This window comes from Phascolarctos cinereus, unplaced genomic scaffold (assembly GCF_003287225.1).
Source record: "Phascolarctos cinereus isolate Bilbo 61053 unplaced genomic scaffold, phaCin_HiC Scaffold_2;HRSCAF=192, whole genome shotgun sequence".
Taxonomy (NCBI): Eukaryota; Metazoa; Chordata; class Mammalia; order Diprotodontia; family Phascolarctidae; genus Phascolarctos; species Phascolarctos cinereus.
This window is the reverse complement of record NW_027555625.1, coordinates 303,335,775-303,362,361: the sequence shown is the minus strand read 5'-3', so window position 1 is coordinate 303,362,361 and position 26,587 is coordinate 303,335,775. Positions and strand designations below refer to the sequence as shown.

The following is a 26,587-nucleotide window of genomic DNA, read 5'->3' as shown; positions in this document are numbered from 1 at the left end:
TTTATTGCTAGGAGGGCTAATAGGAGGTAGGTAGAGCACTGACTGTGGAATCAGGAAGACCTGAGTTCAAATCCGGCCTCAGATACTTACTTGCTGTGTGATCCTGGGCAAGTCACTTCACTTCTGTTTGCTTTAGTACACTGGAAAAGGAAATGGCAAAACACTCCGGTAACCTTGCTAAGAAAACCCCATGGACAGTATCGTCCATGGGGTTGTGAAGAATTGGACACAACCCAACAAGAACAACACTGCTAGGGACTTGTTTTTTTATTTTGCTCTCTTCCCCTGCCCCAACCCCCCTCCTCACATTATTTCCCTTGAGATTCTTGATCTCTTGCTCCTCCACATGAATTTCATTGTTATTTTTTTCTAGCTCTATAATGTAATCCTTTGGTAGTTTGATTGATATGGGACTTTGTAATTGTCTTTTTTTTTAAATCATATCAGCTTGGCCTATCCGTGAGCAATTAATATTTCTTCAATTACTTATATCTGTCTTTATTTGTGTAAAGATGTTTTGTATCTGTATTTATGTAGTTCCTGTGTGTGTCTTGGCAGGTAAATATCTAAGTATTTTATACATTTTGTAGTTGTTTTACGTGGAATTTCTCTTTCCATCTCTTCCTGCTGGGTTTTGTAGGTAATATGCAGAAATACTGATGATTTATGTGGGTTTGTCTTAGCCTACAACTTTGCTGAGGTTGATAATTGTTTAATTTAATTTTTACTTGACTCTCAGGGTTCTCTAAGTCAGAACTTCTTAAACTGTGGGTCGAGACTCCTTATGGACTTGTGTAACTGAATGTAAGGGTTCCTAAAAAATTTGGCAACAATAAAAGGTTTCTGAATGCTCAATGACCAAAAATTAATTCAAAATCAAGCACATAATTAATCCAAGGTGTTTCTGGCAGTGCTTGCCTATGTTGCATCGCACAACTTCACTGCATCCTTGGTTCTGAATACACAACTTGCACACTTTGCACTGCATATGCTGTCACACCATACAGTGCCAATGAGCACTCTCAGAAACACCTCAGTTCAGATTCGAGACTATTGTATATTATGAATTGTACTGTTTTTACTGTAAATACAAAATTGTTAAATGAATTTTGGCGTGGGATTAGAATGGAATTTCCAACAATTTCTGAAATGGCCCTAAATATACTTCTGCCATTTGGTACTACATACTCATGCAAAGTGGCGTTCTGGGCATTGACGATTATAAAATCAAAATATTGATCAATTCTGAAAATCATTGAAGATACTCTAGATCCTGCAGTATCAAATATTTCACCAAGATTTAATTCTTTATGTAAAAATAAATAAGCATATCCATTTCATTAGTATGTAAATTTGCTTTCATCTTTAATAAATGGTAAAAGTATATAAAATAAAAATTTTTTATGATTTATTATCAGCAAATGCTTGATTTGCATACCTATTTTATATACCCATATGCCTGGGATCACATAAAAATTTCTTGGGCAAAAAGGGGTCGAGAGTGGAAAAAGTGTAAGAAGCCCTGCTCTAAGTTAAACCATCTGGTGGAAAAAAAGGTTAATTTTGTTTTCTCTTTGCCTGTTCTTATCAGGCAGAATTTGAACTCAGGTCTTTCCCCCCCCTCTAAGTCCAATTCTCTATTGACTGCATCACCTCATTCCCTCTTGTACTGGGTGATATATTTCAAGTTTCTTTCCATTTTGTGATTCTGGGATCCAAGTTTGACTCCTGACTCTAATGGTATATAACCTTGGCAAGTCAGTTAAAACCTCCTTAAGCCCCAGCTTCCTTCTCTGTAAAACAGGAATAATAATCCCTGTACTCCCCACCTCATCGTGCTGCTGTGAGGAAATAGCTACGTAAGCTGGAAAGCATTGTAGAAATGAGAACTGTTGCTCATTTTGCCACTATGGGTAAGGCCATGTTGCTGGGCTTGGCCCATCAGGATGCAAAGATGAATAAGATGTTGTTTCTGCCCTCATGGACCTTAGAGACTCATTGGGAAAATAATACAGTAACACACACAAAAAAATCCTCTGGCTACTTGTCAGTGTCACAGTAGTACAATTTCATTGGGGGAGACAATACAGAAGCACTGCAAAGTTTAAAGCAACAATAAAAGAAGTATATAAAATTTCAATATGACAAAGTTCAGAAAGATGTCATAATGCAATATGGTGTCTGTTTAGTTGTCAAATACATAATAAAAGCAATAAACTACATGACACTTAAGAGAAGGTAGAGATAATTATTACTCCAAACTGTGGTCACAGAAGAGTTTACAGAGGGGGCTAGATTTAAGGGGTCTAATGCTTCTGTTCAGTTGTTTCAGTCAAGTCTGATTCTTCATGACCCCCTTTGGGGTTTTCTTGGAAAAGATACTAGAGTGGTTTGCCATTTCCTTCTCCAGGTCATTTTACAGATAAGGAAACTGAGGCACACAGGGTTAAATGACTTGCCCCAGGTTCATACAGTTAGTAAGCATATAAGGTCTGATTTGAACGCAGGTCCTTCTGTCTCTAGGGCCAGTGCTCAATCCACTGAGCCACCTAACTGTCCCAAGGGGTCTTATAGAACATATATTTAGAGCTATCAGGATCCTTAGAAATGAATCCAATTTCTTTGTACAGATATGGAAACTAAGGGAAAGTGATTTGCACAGTTAATCCTTACACAGATAGTAAAGAGAAGAGCTGTGAATCCAGCCTAGGTCTTTACACTCCTGAGGAGTCTTTTTTTTTCCCACTACACCACTACTTACCCCTTTTTCAGTGTTGTAAATGTCCCATCTGTCTTAGACTTACCATAAACTGAAAGCCCTTAGGATTTCTTCCAAACAGCCTAGCCCAGGGCGGATCACTAATAAGGAAGGTGCCTTTAAATTTTTTAAGAATAGACTTGCCACTTGCAAGTGAGAAATTGTTGCTAATTCAGGATAACTCGAGTTGCTCACACAAGGATACATATCAGTTGGTGAATTGCCAAACTTATGCCCCAAGGGGGTCAAATACAGAAAAGCACTATATTCACAAAAATATACATAGTAGCACATTTTGTGGCTGCAAAGAACTGGAAACAGTCTGGGTAATTTGCGGTTGGGGAATGGTTAAATAAGTTGTGGTGCATGTTTTTATTGGATTATCACTGCACAATAAGAAAGGATGAACATGAATTCAGAGAAGCATGGAAAGATTTATATGAACAGGTATGTCGGACAGAGCTGGAAAACCAGGAAAGCAATGTTCATAATGGCTACAACAATGTAAATGGAAAGAACATCTAGCAGAAACTAAACAAAATTGAACACTAATTATCATAACCAAAGTATTGCATATATTATCAGATTTGGTTGATATGTTGGTTGGTTTTTCTGAACTCTTCCTACCCACTCACCCCCTTTTTTTAATGCTTTGTTACAAGGGGTGGCTTACTGGGGAGGAGTGGGAAAGAGGGATGTCTTTGGAAATAAAGGCAAAGTAAAAACAATATATCAACAAAAATTCTAATAAAACAGCAATTGGTCAAAATAGATATTTGGGAAATGGATCAAACTGTGAGTCTTCAAATTTGTATGAGAGAGTTGACAGGTTGGGGAAATAGGGGAACAGGATTCTGTACCTGGGGAGTCAGAAGACCTGAGTTCTATGTTCCACACTTGATACCTATATGATGGACAAGTTATTTCACCTCTTGACCTAAGTTTCCTCACTTGTAAAATAACTAAATGATCTCAAAAATTGTGTTTAGCTCTGATATTCAGTATTTTAATATCCCTTCCAGCTCTAACACTCTTCATTCTAACATCCCTTCCAGCTCTAGGATAAAAAGGAAGTGTTATAACAGTTTCTCTGGATTCCCTACTAAACATATTTTTGGAGGGGGGGAAGGATTAGAGGAGGTGGGTGGAAATAGCAGTATGCTATTAGCTGTTGCCCTACATGCCTTGGGAGGCAGGAAAGATTGTTAAGCTTCCATCTGCCAGAGATATTGGGAGGTGGGAGGAAGACTCCTTCAGGAATGGGTCTGCATGGCCACACCAAATGTTTCTCACCCTCTCTCCCATTTGGAAGTTTTATTAAGATGTTAGATAAACAGAGAGGAAAGCTGCAAAGGAAAACATTGACTCAGAAGGAAAGGGACCAGCAGGGTTCTGAGCTAAGAGCTAGTTTGCTCCAGATGTATGCAGATGTGCCAGTGTGACCTTTTAATTATAGATTTCTTTAAAGGGGGGAGGGGGAGAGCCTTGGTTAAGGCTGCATTTCCAGTCTTTGGACTTCAATAATATTGCTTCATGGAGTAGCCAAGGCAGGTCCCCTAGGTACATGTGGCTCAGGTAGTTTGGGTCAGGAGGAGGGCAGGTGTATGGGCAACTGGGGGGGAGGGTGACCCATGGTACAAATTAAGTTACAAGCATCCAAGAGGTTGAATGTCTGTATATACACATCCCACAGCTGCAGCTGCCCCAAACATCCCACTCTTCCCTGGGCCTTCATGGTGGTGGCAAGAAAAACCAGGAATGTACTGGTGTCAACAATACTATGGTAGGGAGTATGTGGGAGTGGAAAGAAATCCTGGCCTGGGTTCCAAATCCAGATCTGCCATCAGCTCACTGTGGTTCATTGGGCAACTCATTCTACCCTCCTCCTCCTCACCCCAAACCTCAATTTCATCTGTTAGATGAGATTTGACTAGAATCATGAGGTATTCTTGACCTTTTTGTGTGTGTGTCATGGTTCCCTGTGGTAGTCTGATGAAGCCTATGGACCCTTTCTCAAAATGTTTTAAAAAGCATATTAGGATTACAAAAGAATTCAATGATGTTGAAATCAGGTTATAGCAATATATTCTTTTTAAAACGTTCACAGATCCTAGGTTAAGAAGGGGGGGGCGGGGTGGGGAGGGGGAAGGGGCGTGTCACTAAATGGATGGTCACCAAGTTTTGTGTACCAACATTGTGTGTTCTAAGGTGATGTAATGAAAAGAGAGCTGTGTGAACTTGGGGAACTAGCTTCAAGTTTTTCCTCGGAGCTATCTTTAAAGTTCTATGGGTCGAATCCCTGTCTCTCTGAGCTTGTTTTTCCTCACTGAAAAAAGAACAATAATCCGTGCACACCCCCTTATCGGGGTTGTTGTGTGGAAAGCCCTTTGTAAACATTACAGTACTATAGAAATGTAAATTGTTGCCATTGTTTAAGGTTTCCTTCCAGCTCTTGTGTTCTTTGTTCTAAGTTTCTGTGACTCCTATCTGAACTTGAATTTGATTCTTAGGCCTAGCATTCTAGTGATTGTGAGAAGCCAGAGATTTTCGTCGGGGAGAAGGCTGGCTGACCCAGGGTTTAAACTGGAAGACCTGGATTTGCCAGGAGGCAAATTCAAATCCTTGAATTATTCCTTTGGGTTTGCGTTTGGGTGGGTGGCAGTCTTCTTTGGGAACTGGGTTTGTTTGGGACTCCCAGCCCTGCCCCGCCCCCGTGCGCGCTCCCGCGGCTGAGGAGGCCGGCCCGGCCTCTGGGGCTGCCTGTCAGGAGCGCGCATAGCCCAGGTAGGGCCTGAGCCCCGGCAGCTGGCCCGACTTTGGAGCTGCACCGCTGCAGAGAGCGGAGCGGGTGGTGGGGGCCCGGGCGCCGGCCTCGGCATGGGCGCGTCGCTGGCTGGTCCGGCCCTTTCTCCGAGGCCTGGATCTGGGAGCCTGGTGAGTGGCTAGGGTTGTGGGATCGCTCACCACCTTCTCCCGCCACCCGGGGGTCTGGAAGGAGGGGCAGGGCAGGGCGGGGCTGGGAGAGGAGACCGCCTGGTTTTACTGCGGTCCAGCTAAAGAAAATTACCCCTTGTTTCCACTAAGTTTGGACCAGGTCTCCAAGGAGTCCTCGGAGCCCCGCGGTGGGAAGACTGGATCAGATCAAACCGGACTGCGGGAGTCCGGGCAGGCTGCCTGGAGGCCGGGCAGTTGTGGCTGTTCTCTTAGCAAGAACCGGTTTCCGTTGGGGAAGGAGGGCGGCTGCCACCGAAATATGTCTGGGTTTGGGCAATTGGCAGGAGGTTGCGGTATAAGGGACTTCAGCTGTGCGTGCTGCCCCCCAGCCCTTCCATCCCTGGGTGTGGAAGTATGCTCCGTTTCGTTCGTAATTGTTCCATTCTCTTGGACTCCCCGAGCATTCTATTCACTTCATTTCAACCGCAGCCCATCCTCCTGCCTTTCATCTGGTGCGATTCGCTTTTCTCTAGACCCCAGAAATGCTCTATTCAGATGAACCCCGGGGGGTATTTGCTTCCTCAGAACCCGAAGGTTTCCCCAGCTTCTGTGCCCCTGAAGGGCTAGAAGGCGGAAGTGGTGATTACAGATAGAATACCAGCTCTGGAATGTCACTCTCCACTCCCACCCTTGTGGAGGCAAGTTAGGGGACCTGCCTGATGTTCCAGCTACCCCTGGGAGGGAGAGAGGGAGAGCACCCTTCAGACTGTGCATCAGGAATTGGAAAGAGGTTGGGGGTTGGGAAGAGATGGCTGAAGGCAGATGGAAGAAAGGGAAAGCAAGGTTGACTTGTTGAAGCAGTCTAATGATGGAAAACTGTCAGGAGAAGTCAGCGTAGGCTCAGCCATTACTGGTTATGTTGTCTTGAACTGGTCGTTTAACCTCTCTGGTCTTCTGTTTCTTTATCTGGCTAAGATTCCTTGACTATCCGTGTTTTAAGGTCCTTTTCAGGCCTAGCGTTCCACATACTAGGTAGGTTTCACTTTTAGCATTCTAATGTTCCATGGTATCTTCTAACATTCTTTGATCCTAACGTGAGGATCTTGTGCTACAAGATCCCTAAGACCCCCCACCCCTACCCCCCAAAAAAAGAACAGATGGGAAAAGAAAGAAAGAAAAGAGCTAGCAGCATTCGAAACTCTGGTAGAACTGCAAGAGAAATATGGGGGTGGGAGGATTTTATCTCCTGCTATTTCTTTGTAATAGAGATAACATGATTGAAACTAGGGTCAAGGCTAGTTCTGGCTAGAGCTAGCTCTTTGAGGCTCCCTCAGGCTGGAAATCTGGTGAGAGGTGAGCAGGAATTTGGGATCTCCAGAGTTTTGCATAGTGGAAGGAAAGAGCACTTGACTGGGAATCGGGAGACCTGAGTTCCAATCAAGTTATGCCGCTTTGTTGTAGGAAGGGCCCCGAGCAAGTTTCTTTGCCCCTTGTGGACCTAGTTCAAGTTCTGCCTCAGGTAACCTGTGTGACCCTGGGCTAATCACTTGAATTCTTAGTGCTTGTTTCCTCATCTGTAAAATGAGGATGATAATAATAGCTAGTGCTTCACCAGGTTTTTGTGTGAATCAATTGAATTAACTTGTTATCATAGATAAAGTGCTTAACAAATGTTAAAGCCTGTCATCATCATCCTCATTGTCGTCAGGAAAGTGAAGAGGCTGGATTTGGTGATCACTAACATTACTTCTGAGCTGAGAATAATAGAACCTAAGACCAGAAGGAAGTTCAAAAACCCCCAGTAAATCACCCATATTAATATACCCCTCCCTAAGTCACTGAACGCCTTTAGAGAGAAAAGATTATTTGTGATAGATTCAGTCCGGAGTACTAAAGAATCGAGTGCTATGTCAGTTTTCAAGGAGTGGGGGTGTAGAGGGGACAAATGACACTAAATGGTTTTTTAAAAGTCCATCTGTTTCTACTGATTTTTCCTTCTTTCCCTCTCAGGATGTCCTGAGTGTATTACCTGTGCTGGGGGCCTTTGTAATTTTTCACTCATTTCCAGTTGTGACTTAGGAATCTTTTAACGTTCTCATGGCCATGTAGTGGGAGAGTTTTGTTTATTTGTTTTATTGTTGTTTTTTAAGCATGTGAACATCATTCAAATGAAGTTTTTACAGAAAGCAGAACAACCTGTGCCACTTGCTAGTTCTGAACCTAACCAAGGGTAACACGCTTTTTGAAGGATGTTGTATGGTCTTTGAGGAATAAGGGGGCAGAGATGAGAGCAAGAGCATATCATGACTTATAAATGGTCCTGTTGGCTTGCCTTGAATTGTTTAGTGAGGAGAGTATCAAAAGTGGTATAGTGGACTAAGAATCAAAAAGCCCAGGTTCTGGTTCTACGATAGATTCCTTTTGACCCTTTGTACTCTGGGCCACAGTTTCTTTCTTCATAAAGTCCAGGAATTGGATGTTGATAGCCCCCATGTAACTTCAAATCTAGGATCCTATGATGATCCTGTTTTCTAAATTTCCTTCTAACTCTAAAAGATAGCTTCCAGCTCTGTAATTCAGTAATTTTTTATAAAGTCACTTTACATTTTCTTCACCTGCAAAATTGAGTTAACATCTTGCCCTGACAGAAGCAACAAAACTTTGTAAGTACATAGATGAAAAAGAGCAAAATAAGGAGTTACAATTAAAGTTATTTTTCCTTTTATCAAAATGTTAAACTATCGAAGTTTATGATTTTTTTTCTGATTTTGTACCTCATTTTGTTTGATTTTTACATTTGTCAAAAATGCTTATAATGGAATCATTTTTGAAAATAATAATATCTGCCCTGACCAACTCCCAGGTTTATTGTCAGGAGCCCATGAGATCATGGAGGGAAGCAACATGATATATAGGGAAATAGTACTGAGCTAAGTGTTAGGGAACCTGTATTCTAACCCTGATTTTGGCACTTGACTTCTAGTGTGACCTTGGATAAGTCCCTTCCTCAATCCAGGCCTCAGTTTTCTGGTCATTTGAAAATTGAAAGGTCTAGATGACATGTTATTTTTTTAAGTCCCTTTCAGCTCTAGTAGTTTCATCTGTGAACACCTTCTAGAAAGATTTGTGCTAGCAAAAGCTGAAGGAGGGAGGAAGAAGGCGGGGGAGGGTCACTTCTTGCCTGTACTTTAATTTGTTCCTATTACCACGCAACTTCGAATGGTTCATTTCCAGGGGTCTAGGTGGTAATTAATGTCCTCAAGAGTAAATTGATTTGACAGCTGGTTGTAGCATCTTGTGCCCAAAGATTTTTTTTTCCCACTGAATGCTGCTCTCTCCCAAACACATGAATTATTCTGTGACCAGCTAGAACAAGGTAGCAGTGTTTGGTGGGTGAGGGAAACTAGCAAGGAGATTGTGAAAAATTAAATGGGGGGGGCGCGCGGCAGCCTTGGACTTGGGGATCAGGTTCAAGAGTTCAAAAGTGCTGGATTCTTTCTTCTTGTCTTGCTTTGCCACTAATTACCTTTCGTTGGGAAGTGACTTTGACTAAGTCACTTGTCTTCATTTGACTTCAGTTTCTTCATATGTAAATGATGGAATTGAACTGTATTATCATCTTAAGTCCATTCCAACCCTTCTGTACCATTCTTGAACATTGCTTATCATTGGTCTGTTGTTCCTTCCAGCTCGTAACATATTCCATGTGCTGTATTCTAGCATTTTGTGTTCCCAGATTCCTTCAGCTCTGACATTCTAGGATTCTTAAACCATGTCCTATCGATCCTTGTTCCCCCTCCTTTCCAGATAGCACATAAGAAGTGCTTGCTGTATTTTAAAATTAATAAATTTTCCTTTTGGTTGTCATTATGCTTAGTCTGCCCAGAATCCCACACCTAAAGCCTTTTTTATTTTTTGGTATTCTTTTTGACTTTCCCAGTTGCCAATTCTCAGTGACAGATTTAATAATCTGAGCCTGTCTCTTGTGTTTAGTATTGCAGGAGTGAAAGTTTACTCCTAAAACGTTATCGATTGAGTTACTAATAAAAGTGCAAGGTGGGGAGGGGGTGGATTGGAGCCAGGACTTTTTTTCCTCCGGGACTGAGAACATCAAAGTCCTATGGCTGATTTGGTTTTGCTTCTTCCTGATGCAGGTAGATTTTTCTGGTTATATAAGTGCCACTCCCTTCAGGAAGCCTTATACTTAGAGTCTGTGCCACTTAGATCAACACTTGATTCAATATAAAGACTCAGTGTGGTACTAGATTTGGAGTTAGGATTATCCAAGTGATGAGAATTTATTAAGTTCTTACTGTATGCCAGTCACTGTACCTGGTGCAGAGGTTATAAAGACAAAAATCAGCCCTTGCGGTCTGTGTGAAAAACATCACATACACTTAGAGGTAAATACAAAATATAGACAAAGTAAATACAAGGTAATTTGAGAGGAGAGGAGGGGACAACAGCTGGGGGATTAGATTAAAGGTTGTAGAAGACTTGGGTACACTGGCTATACCAATTACTTGCTTTATGATTTTGAGTCCAAGGCATTTTTCTCTCAGGGCCTTAATTTCTCTAATCTGTAAAATTAGGAATTAGGGCTGGATAATCTCAAAAGTCTCTCCAAGCTATAGATTATCTTAATTTTGACTATTAAGATCTGAGTGTTTTTCAAAGGATCTTGACAGGGTGGGTGCTTATTTGGGGTCAAGCGGCCAGCAAGAAAGGCTTCTCTTGGCCACAGGATTCTTCCCCTCTGTTTTTCATTCTCAGGTTACTGTGGCCCCATCCATGCTGTCCCTGGGCATCTTCTTGGGAAGGACAGGTCCTGGGTCCCGGCGGGCTAGCCCTAGTAGAAGAAAAGAGGAGTTAGTGCTTGCTGGGTTTCTTGCCTGGGCTTGCCATTTCTGATGGGAGGAGCAGGGAGACCAGGCCTGGCTTTTCTCTATGATTTCTCTGTCTCTGTTCATTTCCCTCTCCTTCCCTCTTTGACTGTCCCTTCACTACATCCAATGTATCTGTCTATGTCTGACTGTCTCAGATATTTCTTTCCCTTGGTGTTTCTGACTGCCAGCTTTTGTCTTTTCCTATCTCTGAATGTCTCTTCATTTCTCTGAGTATTTTCGCCTTTTTCTGTTCCTGTGTCCCTATGTGACTGAGTCTAACACCCATAAAAATTAGCTTCCCAGAGAGCTGAGTTTACTCAGAGGATCATAGCCTAATCTTTCCATAAAGATTAGAAAAAGCACAGGATTGCATTTGTTTCTGAAGGCTTTCCCATGCACTCCACCACACCTGCCCTCAGGACCACTGTCTTGTCAGAAGACTGGGACAGTCAGATATTTTGGCCCCCTACTTCAACCCCTCATCCCAGTCCTCTTTATCTTCTAAATTTCTCCAAATTTCTGAGGTTAGTATTGGGTTCTGTCACAAATTTAGGGTTAGAGGTCCTTGGAGGAAAGGTTGCTCATGTCTAGAGGAATTAAGAAAGACAAAGATGTTCAAAGCTAGAAGAGAACACAGAAGTTGTCTAGCAATCTCTGTCTCTCTGCTTCTCTCTGTCTCTCTCAATCTGTGAGACAGAGAGACAGACAGACACACACACACACACACACACACACACACACACCCCGCCCACCCTGAGGGGCAAGATGACTTTAAATCCCAGAGTTACAGAAGACCTCAAAAATCATGTACTTAAACACACTGTTCCCATCTATAACATGCCTGAAAAGTGTTCAGCCACCAAATTGTACTAGATTTGGAGTCAAGACCATAAAAACTCACTTTAGACACTTTTGTAACTATGTGACCCTGGACAAGTCACTTAACCTTTTTGTGCCTAAGCTTCCTCATCTGGAAAATCAGAAAATTGGACATGATGGCTTCTTCGGTCTCTTGTAGTTCCAAATTTATAATCCCGTGAAGATGTTCAGTAACAGAAAAATCATTTCTTCCCGGGGCAATACCTTTCGTTTTTTGATGTCTCTGTTGCAAGTTGTATTGAACTTTGGTATGCCTTTTTGCTGGTTCCATCTATTATTCCCAATTCTGCCTAAACAAAATAAGTCTAAAACCTCATTCTTTATACTTGACATACTTGAAAACATTATCATGTCCCTCACTACCCTCTAAGTCTTCTCTTCTCCGGTTCTGTGCGTCCCCCCTTCTTTCTGCTGATACTCATATTTCCAGTCACCCACCTCTTGGCACACTCTAGTTTGCATGCTTTTCTTAAAATGTGGCATCCAGAACTGAATACAGTTTTCCAAATGTGGTTTGACCAGGACAGAACACACCTTCTATGTTCTGAATACTAGCTGTCTCCTAATGCAGCTTAAGAGTAGAATAATATTTGTAGCTGCCAAGTCACTTGCCCAAGATAAAACATATAATAATTGGCAGAAGTAGGACTCTAACCTATGTCCTTGGACTCAAAATCTAAAGCTTGGCTTCTTTCCACTGCAATAGACAGTGCTTACTGGGTTGAGCTGTGGTTATTTCTGACAGAGGCTTAAGCATGGGTCCCAGGGAAGGCAAAGATCATCTTCAGGGCTGAGAGCCTTTGTCAAAACTCCGCACTAGAAGCTGTCTTTCCCTCCATGCTCCCCTTTTAGTGCTCCACTACTCAAGCACTAAGGGTTCAAATGTGACTCAGAAACTCAGTGGTCTGCCAGCATCAAGTCTCTTGAGACAAAGCCACCCCTTGACTTAGATTGAGACAGCACAGGACAGTCCTGTATCCTCAGTCTGAATGATGGGCACCCTATATGCTAAAAGTCCGTTGAGTTCTGTTTGCCCACTCCAAAGGGGAATGGGTCACTGGCTTGGTAATGCCTAACCCACAGCCTTATCTAATTCATCAAGGCCTTCTGCTGGGAAAGGAAAAAGCTAGCTTAGGGCCAGGAAGTAGGTAGGACTGTTTTTGCTTGGAGAGAGGTGGGGCTCAGGAACAGGTGTGGTAAGAGATGGGCTCACAGAGAGTCAGAGTTGGGGTTGGGGGACAAAGGGATGGTAAATAAGGAGGGCCTCCATAGAAAAATTCAGATCATCAAAATCTAAACTGTCAAAACTGGAGGGGAGCTCACAACAGAGACTGTTAGGATTGGAAGATCTCTTAGAGAGTCTTTAGTTTTATGTCTCATCTCCCCCACTTTTTTTAAACAGATGAAGAAACTGAGGCCCAGGGAGATTAAATATTTTGTTCAAGGTCATCCAAGTTAGTGGCAGGGTCAAAGACTAGAACCCAAGTCTACAATACTGTCCTATATCCTTCCTAGGATCATTAATTTAGGGCTAGAAAAGATATTGGTCATCTAGTCAGGTGGGAGGGCAGCTAGGTGGCTCTAGGCTCTAGATAGAGCACCAGGCTTGCAGAAAATCCCAGTTGGGTCACAAAGAGTTGGACGTAACTGAAAAAAATGACTCAATACAGCCAGGTGGGAAGAGGGCATTGGGGGAGGAAGGAAGAGAAAACAGAGTTTTTGTACATGAGTAACTAAGAGGATGATGGAATCATGAACAGAAATGGGGATGTTGAAAGGCAGGGCAGGCCTAGGGGTAAAGGCTAGTAGGTCATCCAGATGGAGGTGTTCAGAGACATTCAGAGTTGGAATACTGGAGCTCAGAGGCAATATTTGGTTTGGATATATAGCCATGGGAGTCATCTGTCTAGAGGTTATCATAGAACCCTAGGGAACAGGTCATAGGGCCTAGGGAGAGAATGTAAAAAGAGGAGGGCTAGGTCAGAGCTTATGTAGGAAGTGAAAGGAGAAAGGATGAATCATCAAAGGAGACCACTGATAGGTCACTGGCAGCTTTTGAGAGAGCCCTTTCAGGTTAGTGATGGGGTCAGAAACCAGACTGCAAAGGGTTGAAGAGAATGAAGGACACTACTTTCAAAAACAGGCACTCCCCTTAAGCTGGCATGCAATCCCCCTCTCCAATAATTACACCCATATTTCTGATTTTTAAGAGGCTGATTCTTCCCCAGATTGAGGCATTTCTTCATTTATTTCAGATGGGAGAGCCTGTTGCTTCCTCTGCACTCAGCTGGCCCAGTCACAGCCCTTTCCTGTCTGAGTTGTAAACAAGATATATGGGGCTAGGCTGGGAGTTAGGCCTGTAGCCTTTACCAGCTCTCAGAGAGCCTGAGATAGGTGAAGTCTCCCAAATCCTGGCTTATGCAGCTAAGGAAATTTCTGAGGAGAGCAATATTGGGATGAGAGAGTTGAGGGACTTGCCTGAGATACAGAATGGCATGATAGGAGGGATACTGGGTGTCAGAATCAAGGGACTTAGGGGTGAGCTCTACGTACCACTTTGCATGTGTGATGGTTGGTGAGAAAGGCATTTCTCTTTGGGCTCCAGTTTCCTTCTCTATAAACATGTAGAGGTTGGACTAAATGGTCTTTAAGGTCCTCTCCTTTCCAGCTGCAATATTTTAGGATTCTAAAAGTACTTATAGTTAAGAGAAATGAGACTCCCAGCCCTCTCTTGACTGGTATTTGTAATTCAAGACTTCTCTTCCTTCCCTCCTGAATATGGTGATTGCCTTGGGCCCTGAGCTGCTTCTGGAATCTGGAGAGAAAAGGAAGGGAGGACTGACCAAAAACTTTCTATGGCTTCCTATACCTACTATTGCCTTTGAGATTAGCTGCAAACTCCTCAGCACGGCATTTAAGGTTCTTCACAATCTGAACTCATTGACCTTTCCAGACTTAGTTGACATAAGTCCCTTCCATGGATCCGGTGTTCTGGCCAGAGCAAGCACTGGTTAGGTGGGTCCTGCACCCAGACACTTACTGCTCCCCCAGGGGAGCCAGGAGAGGAGTACTTTTCAGCTGCTACCAGACTAGCTCATTCCCTCAGGCTGCGAAGTCCAGGACACATTGACCTTTCTTCCTTTCCTTGGACCACCGTCCACCTTAGATGGGGTGGATTCACACATCCTTTACCCTGGGGACTCTTACCATATGGGACACATGGGATCAGCAGGGACACCAGTGGGAAGCTCAGCGGCAAAGCATACACTGGTTTATGCCATCTCAGTTTCTGCCTTCCTCTGACTTCTGTTCCTGATTGTTAAAACCTCCTACTATGTGTTGGGCCCTTTGCTTAGTGTTGGGGATACAAAGACCAAAAAAAAAAGTTCTTGCCCTCAAGGAGCTTACACATTCTGTAGAGGAGAAACAACAAAAGCACCAGAACATAAAATATATACAAAGAATATAAAAAGCAGCTTCTGGGAGCTTTATATATGAGCTGGGTTAGGACAACTAGAGAGCCCTCTGGTCCTACCTCTGTTGTGATGAAGTGTAAAAATCTTTAGATTTAGAGTCCAAGAACCTGAGTTCTAATTCCTCTTTCTGCCTTTTGTGTGACCAAATCACAGTCTGGATTTGAGTGAATTGCCTGTTAAGTTATATTTCCTAGGCATGTTTAATTGAAATACAACAAATGTACAGTGCTTTGTGGAGTTTGAAGTGCTATATAAATGCTCGCTATTTATCATCATCATCATTATTGAATTCAGTTCAAATGAGTTGAATTATGAGTTGGTGACAATAGGCAAAACCCTAGATATAAACACTTCCACAGTAAGTGATCTGGAGATGACAGGAAGACCCTGGCTGAGAAATTGATTCAATCAGTTGTTTGATGATGTTTGGACTATAGATTGAACTTTCAGAGGGTTAATTCTGTCCTCGAAAGCTGCTAAACCTTTACATTAGGGCGGGGTGGGGAGGAACCCAGAGGCCTTGAGACCACTTGTGGCCCTCTGGGTCTTTAAGTGCAGCCCATTCACTGAATCCAAACTTCACAGAACAAATCCCCTAGATTAAAAGTGTTTGCTCTGTAAAACTTGGACTTAGTTAAAGGCAGCACCCAAGGACCTAGAAGGTTCCCCACCCCTGAATTAGGGTATGTTACAACCAGGAGATGGTTGAACCCAGGAGACCTTCCTAGTTATTACTCCTAATTTAAATATACTCATAATCCTCTTATAGTAGAAAATAGTATAGTAGAAAAATAGCTGCATTTTGGTGTTAAGAGATCTGGGTTTGAAACTAAGTAGCTGTGTGACCTTGGGCACAAGCCTGCCTATCTTTTGATGGCTCACTTTTCTCATCAGTAACAGGTATATGGTAATCTGTTCTACTTACCCCAAAAAGTTGTTTTTATGAAAGTGTTTTTTGTAAACCTTAAAGTTTTGGAGAAATAGAGGTGTTGGTGATAATGATAATAGTAGTTGGGTGTTTTTCCCATGGCCTTCTGACGTTATTGACAAATGCAAAACCAGACCAGAACATTTTCAAAAACTTTTAGAAACATAAAATTCCACCGGATATGTAAACAGAGTTTGAAGGCAATTGCCACCCCGAACTGAATGTTGTTACTAGCCATGCATTGTCAGCCAGCCCAGAAAGGCTTAACACTTAACACTTAACACAAGCCTTTGACTTTTAAAAAAGGGCCACAAAGTTTGTTAGGTCCTGGCCCAGCTCCTCTGAGGACTAGGGAACTTTTCTCTGATAACCCATATTAACTACCTATGTAGCCCGCAGTTGTCACTGTGTCCAGAGAAAAGCCTTGGACGTTTTCACTGAGGTGATTGAGCTGGCACTTAGACCTAGCCATCCTGTGGGGTTTGGGGGCAGTGTGGACCATGAGGAAACAGCCAGAGTGCAGGCCAGAGGGGAAGGTGTTGCGTTTGAAGTCAAAATGCCCAGTCCCTTCTGTAGTATACTTGCTGTGTGACTCCATACGAGCTGGGCTGCAGCTTCATTTCTTCTCCTTGCTCTTCCTTTTGCCCTCTTCTCCCTAATCTCTCTCCTCCTCTTAGTTCACAGAATCACAGAATGTGAGAGTTGGAAGGGACCTCAGTGACCATCTAATCCAACCCCTTACACAAAAGGCATCTTTCCTCTAGCATACCCAGTGAGCAATCATCCAGACCACAGTGGAAGACTTCCCAGGCAGCCCACTCCATTTTTGGACAACTCTAGTTGTTTGGTGTCTTCCTGATACCAATGATGCCCCCTTTTGATTGCCACCCTATACTCTCAGCTATCATGTCCTTCCCAAGTCTCTTTAGGCTCCCCTTCTTCCCCCCACCTCTGCTGTTTTCTTTTATGTTGTCTTTTCCCATTAGATTGGATGCTCTTTGAGGCCAGGGACTCTTTGTTTTTATTTATACTTGTGTCCCCAGGTTTAGCATAGTGCCTAGCATGTCAGTAGATGCTCAGTAAATAATTATTGACTATTATTGACTAGACACACACAGTAGCTTCAGATAATCCATGTATAACACAGACTTGAGGTTTCTCTGCCCTTCTTTGCATGTTTTTCTTTTTCTGGTGCTTCTTTCTTCTCCTAGTCCTTCCCTTCTTCATCTCTTTCTCCCTTTCTCCGATTTGTTTTCTCTCCTTTCTTCTTATCTCAGCTGTCATACCTTCCTTCTTCTAATCTCTTCCTCTTCCTTGTTTTTTTTTCCTCCAGAATCCCCCCCCCCTGCCCCTCACATTATACACATCCCCTAACTCTATCCCTTCCCTCTTTAAGGGAGTATGGCTGCCTCCAGTGGGAGAGGTTTGGCATATCCTGAGGTAAACCCAGCTGAATGTCTCTAACATATAAATTGAAGCTAATTATTTTTCCATTCCTCTTAGATATCTATCACCAATTCAAACCCTAAAGTTTCATTTTTGGAGCTTCAGAACTCATGAAAAATTTGATTTTAATTGTCCTTAAATACATATTCTTAAAGACTTTTAGTGAAGAACATAAGCTCCAGTTCCTACTGTGTTGGTCTTCCTGTTTTATATTTTGTCCAGTCTTTTGCTTAGAAAAGGGTCTCTGTGCCTTTAAATCCCAGCAGCCCAGAATGGGACACTGTCCCTTTAAAAGCACATTACATAGAGTTAGAATATAGCCTTTGTTTAACTAGCGATGATTGTTCCCAGTGGACGGGGCTGGAATGGTTTGCTGAGAACCAGAGGGAGAGAAGACTTAGTGAGGACCAGCGGGCAGCTCCTGGCCGGCCAGCGGCAGCTAGTCCCATACAGAGAGGCAACAGACCAGGGGCTTGGGAACGACTCTTCTCCTTCCCCTCCTTCCCCTCCTTGGCTAGCTCATGGTTTTGCCTGGGTTTCTTCAGCTCCTGGGGCCAGCCAGAGGAAGCCAGAGTGTAGCAATGGTGATGGTGAGTAGCAAAGGCTGTCTCTGGCCAGAGATTGGGGTTAATGTGTGTGTTTATGTTAGGGGAATGCAAGAAAAGGGGACTGTCAGTGGATTTGCTGACCCCTTATCTTGGTGGAGTACCACCCCTCAGCTGGACCCTGTCCCTATTTGGTACCTGAAATGCATCATCTAAGTCTCTGTACTGATTTTGTCAGCAGAATCGAAGGGCTGGGCACAGCCAGATGTTTTGCAGCCAGATGGAGAAGGGACATAGTCCCCGAGTCCAGGGTCTCCACGAGTTGACATTTATGGTGGAAGACAACTCAGCCATTGCCCCAGGGCAGAAGCTATTCCACCTGTGCCTCAGTGGCCTTTGAAAACGGAATCATAGCCTGTCAAAGATAGAAATAAACCTTAGAAGATAGAATGTTGGAACTACCTACTAAGAATATTTGAGCTGGAAAAGAAAATGTAATGCAACTTTCTTATTTTATAGATGGGGAAACTGAGTCACAGGGAGAGCGAATGACTTGTCCAGAGTCATATTATATCAAGTTAGTGGCAAGATTATCACTGTAAAATCAGCACTGCTACCTCTGGCCCTTCCCCTTTCCCTTCATAAAGAAAGGTTTGGAATTCTTGGTTTTCCCAGCCCTGACTTAAGTACTGAAGGCCAGTTCTACCCACTAATTTTTTGTTGGGGGGCTAGGCCTGTACATTATATTTTCTAGACCTTTGTAGTGAGGGAGAAATAATGATAGTAGCAGTGACCCAGCCCAAAATATGGAAATCATTAGAAATAGGCTAACTGAAAGGGGGTGTGTGGAATTTTTTAAAGAGGAAAACACCACCCGGATGTATGAGGGATACTTATTCTAAAAGTCTAGATGATCTCTGAAGACTCAGCTCCAAGTTTCTGGTTCTGAAAGTCTTGGCTACCTCATTATTCACCGAGTAAAATACCAGTATCTTGTTAAATGTTTGTTTTTTGCTTTTTTTTTTTCCAGAGGAAAAATACATAGAATGTCACAGTTAGAAAGGGTCTTAGAACATAGACTGTGAGCACTGGAAGGACCTTAGAAGGTGGAATTTGAAGACTAAGTTCATAGAATGCTAAAACATGGAATGTTAGAATTGGAAAAGACTTTAGAGATTGAGTCTCATTTTATATTCACCCTCACATTTTACAGACCCAGAGAGATGAGTGACTTACCTGAGATCCCACAGTGAATTAGCTTTTGAACCCAGGTCTGCTGACTTAGTCCGGGACTCCTTCTACCACACAGGCTAATATTTGTCTCCAGCCAAGCCCACAGACAGAGCTGCCCCCAAGGCACAAAGAAGGCAGATTTCCAGTTAGACACCGACTAATTATCTATCCCTCTTCCCTCCTTACTCCCCAGCCACTTCCTCAGCCTTCACTCCCCCAAATCCCAGTCTCCACCACCACCACCCCTTCTTGTCTGCTCCCAGAACTCCTGGCTGGAAGGGGTTGAGGAAGTGATGTGGACAGATGCTGGCAGACTGGGGTCTCTGGGAAGGCGGTTTCTCCAGCTCTGTGAGCTGCGGCTTAAGTATTTGAAACAACTGTCAAAAACTAGGTCACTGTGATATTGTTGAATCTTTGTTAGAGGAAATAGCCTATCCCTGAGACAGAGAGTGAGCCAGTTCAAGGTGCTTGCTTGGTCTGTCCCAGCTGTGTGTCGATGCAGATGTTGGCAAAGTCTTCTAACTTTTTCCCTGCTCTGAATGCTCCCAATTATGGAATACCTGATTTAAAAGAAACATTTGGGAGACCCCATACTGTACTGGAAAAAGCTAGCTCCAACATTTAATAACTATATGACCAATAGCTTCCAAGGTAACTGGAAAGTCAGCATTACTTAATAATAATAACAATAATGATGAGTAATTCTCATTTCTGTAGCGCTTTATACAAAATACATTTACATTGATTATGTCATTTGATTTTTCACTATAGCCCTGGAAGAGAGGTAGTGGAAGGAGGGCTCAAATCTTGATCTGGCTAAGCTTTGGGCAGGCTGCAATCTTGCTGTTTCTGTGTTTCTTTGCCTATGAAATAAGTGGGTTGGACGAGATTATCTAGGTCTCTTCTGCTCTAAATCCATTACGTAACTGATGAATTTATATTTTACATGTGAGGAAACTAAGGTCCGGGAAAATGATGCCCATGGTCAATCAGCTACTACTAGGATTTAACCCCAGTTCTCACCTGATTCTCAGTCCAGGGCTCTGTTTACCACCCCTTACTTAGGTTTGTTTCCCCGCCTGGGGCTCCAAACTCAGTTCTTCTGACCCTAAATCCAGTATTCCTTAAAACCCAAAGGTGAACTTAGAAGTCATCTATTTAAACCCTTAATTTGAGCAGTGATACCCTTTGTAACATCCCTGATATGTGATTCAGCCTTAATTTGAAGACTTCCAATGATAGGAACCCACTTGGGCAGTTCACAGTGTTGTAATGTCATCTTTTAATTTCCATAATGCCACTGTCCTCTGTTGGACCACCACCTCAATCCCTTAGTAGATATAGGCCACCTTGGAGAATGGTTCCTTTGACTTTCCCTCCTGAAGCCTGGGAAAAACAATTTGTTTGTTTGTTTGTTTGTTTAGGCAATTGGGGTTAAGTGACTTGCCCAGGGTCACACAGCTAGTAAGTGTCAAGTGTTTGGTCTGAGGCCAGATTTGAACTCATGCACTCCTGACTTCAGGGCCGGTGCTCTATCCACTGTGCCACCTAGCTGCCCCTGGAAGAAACAACTGAAGAAGCTCCTTGTCAGGAGTGCAAAATGTCACCTGGCTGAGGAGCCAGTTGCATCCTTCAAAGAGAGAGTCCCACCAGGCCTGGACATTCTTCCTTGTCTCCTACCTATACTTTAAGAACTAGGTCTTAAAGAGAATAGAAAACAGCAAAAAAGAGTAGAAACCAAGCATTGAGGCCACATTACACCAACCTTTCTTCTGATTGTTGGATCACTGATCTGGTTTCTCTTAAATTTCTCTCATTTGCCAGTTTTCCCATGAATAGTATTTTATATTACTTTTCCCTCCTCCTTCCCCCACCAGTGTTTGCTTGCTACACATGCATCATTTGTTAGTTGTCATTTGGAAAAGGTAGATCAGCTTTCCTAAGATCTGGAGTCATGTAAGGAAAGATATATCCCCAAGAACCTTCACTTTTTCTTAGAGCTTGTAATATGGCAGTTCCAAGGAGAGTTATAACTTTCTCCATCTATATCAGTGAGTAAGCTTGATAAGATGGAGATTCACTTGATAATACGGGTTTTGTGACCTTGATTGAATAAGTCACTTTCCTCCTGTGTAAAATGATGGTCATTAAACTAGAGGATTCTCTGTACTTTGTGTGTTCATAAAGGGCATCCAATCCAACCACCTCTTTTTACAAACAAGGAAATGGAGGCCAGAGGCATTGATTGACTTGCCCGAGGTTACACGGTTCCAGGGACCCCTTATAAGTTTTAAAATTCTATTCTGTGATTCTAGCCTTGATCTCTCCCCTTAGCTCTAGTCCTGCGTCGCCCACTGCTGGCTGGAGATCTTCACCTGGATATCCTGTAGGCATCTCAAAGTCATTACATCCAAAATGGAACTCGTCATCATTTTCCCTGAACACAGCTTTTTTCCCAACTTCTACATTTCTGTCAAGGACACCAGTCATTCTTCTGGTCACTCAAGTTCCCAACCAATAAAAGTTATACTTTATTGTTTACTCTTCTTTATCACCTCCCCCCCCCCCAATAACTACTCAGGTCTTAAGGATTTTGTCTTTACAATATCTCCCATATCCATTCCTTTCTTTCTACTAGAAGGACTATCAAGTCTGACTTGTTCAGGCCTCTGACCTTTGCAACAGCCTCCTAAATGATATACTTGCCTCCAATCTTACCGCTTTCAGTGCATCCTCCACGTAGCTGACAAACTGATCATCTAAAAAGTGACTGTTAATGGAGGGAGACCTGGAGATTTATGTAGTAAAGTGTAAATGTGGAAATTTCAAGTAGTAGTGTGGAAATTGGGGTAGAGAATTTGACCAGATAGTGATTACCTTTAATGTGCATTGGGAATCCTTGAACGGAGGAGAGTGGTAAATTGGATTGGGTGAGCCAGACTGGAGTTGGGGAGTGGTTGCTAAATTTAATGGATTAATGGAGGGAAGAGGAAAGGAGAGAGAGAATATGAATATAAATATAAAGAGAAAAAAAGGAGTAAGAGATCCAGAATGGATTTATCCAGAAAGAAAACAGACTTTTAGATTGCCCCAAATATAATACATTGAACACTCATTAAGCATCTGTAGTGTACAGAGCACTGCTGGGAGAAATACAAAGTATATAAATAAGGGATTGTGCTTGCCTTCAAGAAACTCATAGTCCAAACAAAGACTAAGACACAGATAGTAAATGTTAAGCAAGTATATTAGAGCCTTACAAAACGAAACCACCTTGTGAAGTCTGAAGGGAAAAGTCATTATTGTCTAAAGGGTTAAGAGAAGATATCAAGTTGGCATTTAAATTGAACTTTAAAGGATGAGTAGGAATTCAATAGGCAAAGATGGGGAGGGATCATAGGATTTAGAGCTAGAAAGGGACCTTAAACATCATTGAGCCCAAATCCCCCATTTAAAGAAGAGAGATTTCAAGGGCATCCATCCCAGCCTAGAGAATAGTCAGAGCAAAGGTTGAAAGACACACAGTACATTTGGAGAATAGAAAAATAGATGAGTTTGGCCGGAGACTAAAGTGCTTGGAAGTGAGCAATATAAGACAAGACTAGAAAGGTAGGGTGGTACCACATTGCAGAGGACATTGAATGTCAAGAAAAGGAGTTTGAACTTTCAAGAGAGGTGACCACATCTATGGAAATGAAGGTTTATTCTGGCAGCAGGATGGAAGATGATTTGAGAGGTGGGGGGAGAGGCAGGTAGCACGAAACATTTAAAGAGCTGTTAGAAGGCTATTGAAATTGTCTTTGTCAGTGGCAAAGGGCCTATACCAGGATGATGGCCAAGAAGAAAGTATAGTTGGACTAATTAGGGATAATATGGCAGAGATGGAAGGGTAGAGTCACACCTAATTTAATTCAACTAATATTTGTTAAGTACCTACCATGTACAAGGTATTATGCTTAGGGTTCGGGATCAAGATAAAATGCCACATCCAAGGCCTACAACTGATCCCTTTCTAAACCCAACTGAGCCCTTCCTTCCCACCCCTATAGGAGGTTATACTTTTCCTTTCCATCCCATCATTATCACCTCCCCACCTCCCTGGCTGAGTATTTTCCACTGCCTGGGAACTCACTGCCAGATGAGTGTTGGGGAGGGGATTCATGAAAAGCTAATTTCTAATTTTCTGGAATACAATCCTGTTTGATCAGTGTTTTTGGGTGCATCTTCCTCTTAAAATTCAGGGCACTTAACTGGTTCTACTGAGGTTTATGAATGTTTAAAAATTGCTTTGCGGTCCCTAAAGGTAAAGTAATTTGACAAGTCTGACAGCTATTGATTAAAAACTTGAAATTATTCAGACTGCAGGATGACTTGGGGGATGAGATGGAAAGTTTTTTGCTATGTATATTTTCTCTCCAGAATGTGAAAGTAGATGTAGGAAAGTAAATGTGGCCCTGAATGTTTTTTGAAAAGCCCATTCTAGTTGTGAAATACAGCTAGAATGATGAAATACTGGGTGAGGAATGATGAATGAATGGCTGAACAAGTGAATGAATTTATAGAGTGCTTCCCTAAAGTCTGCAAAGTACTTAACCATCCATTAACTCATTTGCTCCTCACAGAGCCCTGGGAGGTAGGTAGTAAAGATAGTAACATCCCCATTTTACCAATGGGTAAACCAAAACCCATTGAGGTGAATGACTTGTCCAAGGTCATTGAGCTAGTAAATGACCCAGAGTCTTCAGACTTGAAGTACTGAGCGCTTCTCTGTAGCCTGTATTGCCTCTGGTTAGTTTTGCTAACCAAGGGTGTAGGACATGTATTTTATCCCTGGAGCCCTCAAGCTAGGTGGCATCTGTCCTTGCAACACCCTCCTCCATCCCCTCCCCTTCTTTCTAAGGCTCCCTTGACACCAAGAATTGATTCATAATCACACTGTCTTCTATTTTTGAAAAGGTAGAAACCCTTTTTCAAAGTGCTCTCGAATGTATTTATCTCATTTGAGCTTCGTGTTGTTCCTGTGAAGAAGGTAGGCCAGGTTTCTTTACCTCAGTTGTATGGAGGAGACTATAGAGGCCCAGAGAGGGAAGGTGATTGGCCCAAAGTTGCAGGGTAAGTTGGTGGTAGAGTTGGGTCTCAAACCCGGGTCTTCGCTCTTGCGATCCCCACTGTTTCAGTGTCAGGAATAAATGCATTAAGAATCCATCTCCTGAGAATTACTCATACATAGATTGTTAGAGCTGTAAGATACGTTAGTATTATTGTTGGGGTACTATTAGCTTACAATTCAATGGCATTTTCAATTTTGGAAAGTTTTCTTCAAAGTAGTTCTTTGAGGAAGTTAATGCAAGTATTATTATTCTCATTTTATAGGTGAGAAAACTGACACTCAGAAAAGTAAAATGATATGTGCATTGTCACAGTAAATTTGGGAACTGGGATTTCACCATAGGTCTTTTGACTCTAAGCCGTTCTCTCTGGTACACAATGTTGCTTCCTTACAGTAGAATTTAGAGCTAGAAGGGACCTTAGAATGTAGAATGTCAGTGGATCCTTAAAGATCTTCTCTAGCACCATCTTTTTACAGATGAGGAAGCTGAGGCCTAGAGAAGTAAAGTAAGTCTTCCTGGATGATAATTTCAGAGCCCACCAAGGCTTCTTGTCCTTTTAAGGAAAATGTCTGCCTGAACATTCCACCCCCATTCCTTGCTTGTCCCTGGAGGGACAGGCAGCATTCCTCTGTCCCTAGTGGTTTTGGGGTTGGGAAGGGGACAGACATCGTTAGAGGGCTTGGCTGTGCCCTCTGGCCCTTTCCCAAGCTGCTTCCACTACCCATTCCCTTCTCTCAGGCCAGGAAGGATGGTGGGGTTAGAGGAGATGAGTCTGTTTGGGATTCACAAAGCATCGCTCATAGCTATTTTTATCCATTCTCTCTGTTCCCATGGGCTGTGGCTTTGAAGGGAAGAGGACTGTTTGGGAACCCACTCTCCCTCTCCACCACCATCTGAGTTCCCCCGGTTCTGCTCTCCGCTCCCAGTGTCCATGAGCTTACACCTCAATGTATTCATCATCAGAGTCCCAGGGCCACATAGAGGATCTGGACAAAAAGGAAAGTCGGAGATCCCCAATAGTAGAATTTAAAATTGGAACTTGTCTTAAAGATCTAGTCTAGCTCCTCCTTTTATGGAGAAGGAAAGAGTTAGAGAAGGGAAATTGCTTGGCCATGGCTTATGTAAGTCATAATAACTGAGACAGGATTCAAACCCAAGTCCTCTGTCCTAATAGTTAGTGCTTTGTCTGCTGCACATCAGCTCCCCCGTGCTTGCTGCCCGTTCTTGAGAAAAAGGAGAAGTCAGAAGGGAGAGAGCCTGCAGCACAGTGGCTAGTCTTTCCTTGTATCCCCTAAGTCCCCCTCCCCATCCTATCCATTTTTCTCACTTCTGTCAGTGAGCTGTGAGTGCAGGTGAGGTGGATCCCTTGTGGCTCCCTAGGCCCACTGGCCTATAGTAGATCTGAGCTTTGTCCTTCCTCTTCACCACTTAGAGAATCTAAGAGGGAAAAGCATGTGTGGGAACTATTGGCTTCCTGAATGAAGGCAGCAGCCCCCCTGAGGGGAAGAGGCTGGAGCATGGAGAGACCAGGCCAGATGGAGGCAGGGCAAGAGGGGAGACATTAGGAATAATAATAGCTCCCATTTTTAGAACGCTTTAAGGTTTATAAAATGCTTTGTTCATGACAGGCCCTTTTCCTCTACACCATGCTTCGGTTTGACCACATATTTCAGAAACAAGGAGGTTGGAGGTGGGGAGAACCTACAAGGAAAGAAAGTCTTAAGTAATATGTGTCCCCCCAGACTTGTCCACCTTTGCTCACAATCAAGGCCACCCCACAGAAGTATGAAGGAATCTGGCTTGAATTAGAATTGCTGACCATTAAAGCTGAGAATCTTAGAAATCCTGAGTGTCAGAGTGGAAAGAAACCTTAGAGATTACTTTGTTCACCCCCTTCATTTTATAGATGAGAAAACTAAGGCCCAGAGAAATGACTTGCCTAAAGTCACGCAATGAGATTGACTGAAAGGAAATTTCACATCACAGCCTTTTATCATTATAATTGCTTTTATTATTCCTATTTGATAGATGAGGAAACTGAGGCACAGTGATGGGAAGCAGTATGTGCAAGGGGACACAGCTAAGAAGTAGCAGAGCTTGGACTTCAGCCAGGAATGGAGTCTCTTGGGGCAGATCCAGATTCTCTCTTTGCCCATCTGGGAAGTCTTGGATTTGTTTGTGAGAGCTTGCTTGGGAAGCAGGTCTCAGGGTGGCTGAGGCAGGAGGTGATATATCATCAGGTGTTGGGGAGCACAGCTGGCATGTGACCAAACTGCATGTCCTTGTTCATGTACACACACGTGCGCGCACGCGCGCGCGCGCGCACACACACACACACACACACACACACACACACACACACACACACACACACACACACACACATATATA

At 42.9% G+C, this 26,587-nt stretch overlaps 1 protein-coding gene and 1 long non-coding RNA gene across 7 annotated transcripts in view; one reads left to right on the top strand and one right to left on the bottom strand.

Annotated features, from left to right (window-relative positions):
* The window catches only part of DAB2IP (DAB2 interacting protein), a 160,048-nt gene that overhangs the window by 63,962 nt on the left and 69,499 nt on the right, over positions 1-26,587 (top strand). Inside the window, exon 1 of one of the 6 annotated variants that reach the window (XM_020967536.2) lies at positions 5,521-5,692. The exons of 4 other annotated variants lie outside the window; for them this stretch is intronic. The gene's annotated coding sequence lies outside the window, so the exon portion shown is untranslated. Of the gene's footprint in view, positions 1-5,520; positions 5,693-17,401; positions 17,898-26,587 lie in introns of those variants that run through there. One more of the 6 variants, XM_020967537.2, reaches the window with a different exon arrangement.
* On the bottom strand, positions 16,003-19,430 carry LOC110194935 (uncharacterized). The gene is made up of 2 exons (XR_002320836.2): positions 19,089-19,430; positions 16,003-18,267 (listed from the first exon to the last, which is right to left on the bottom strand). It is a non-coding gene; the product is annotated as an uncharacterized LOC110194935 (long non-coding RNA).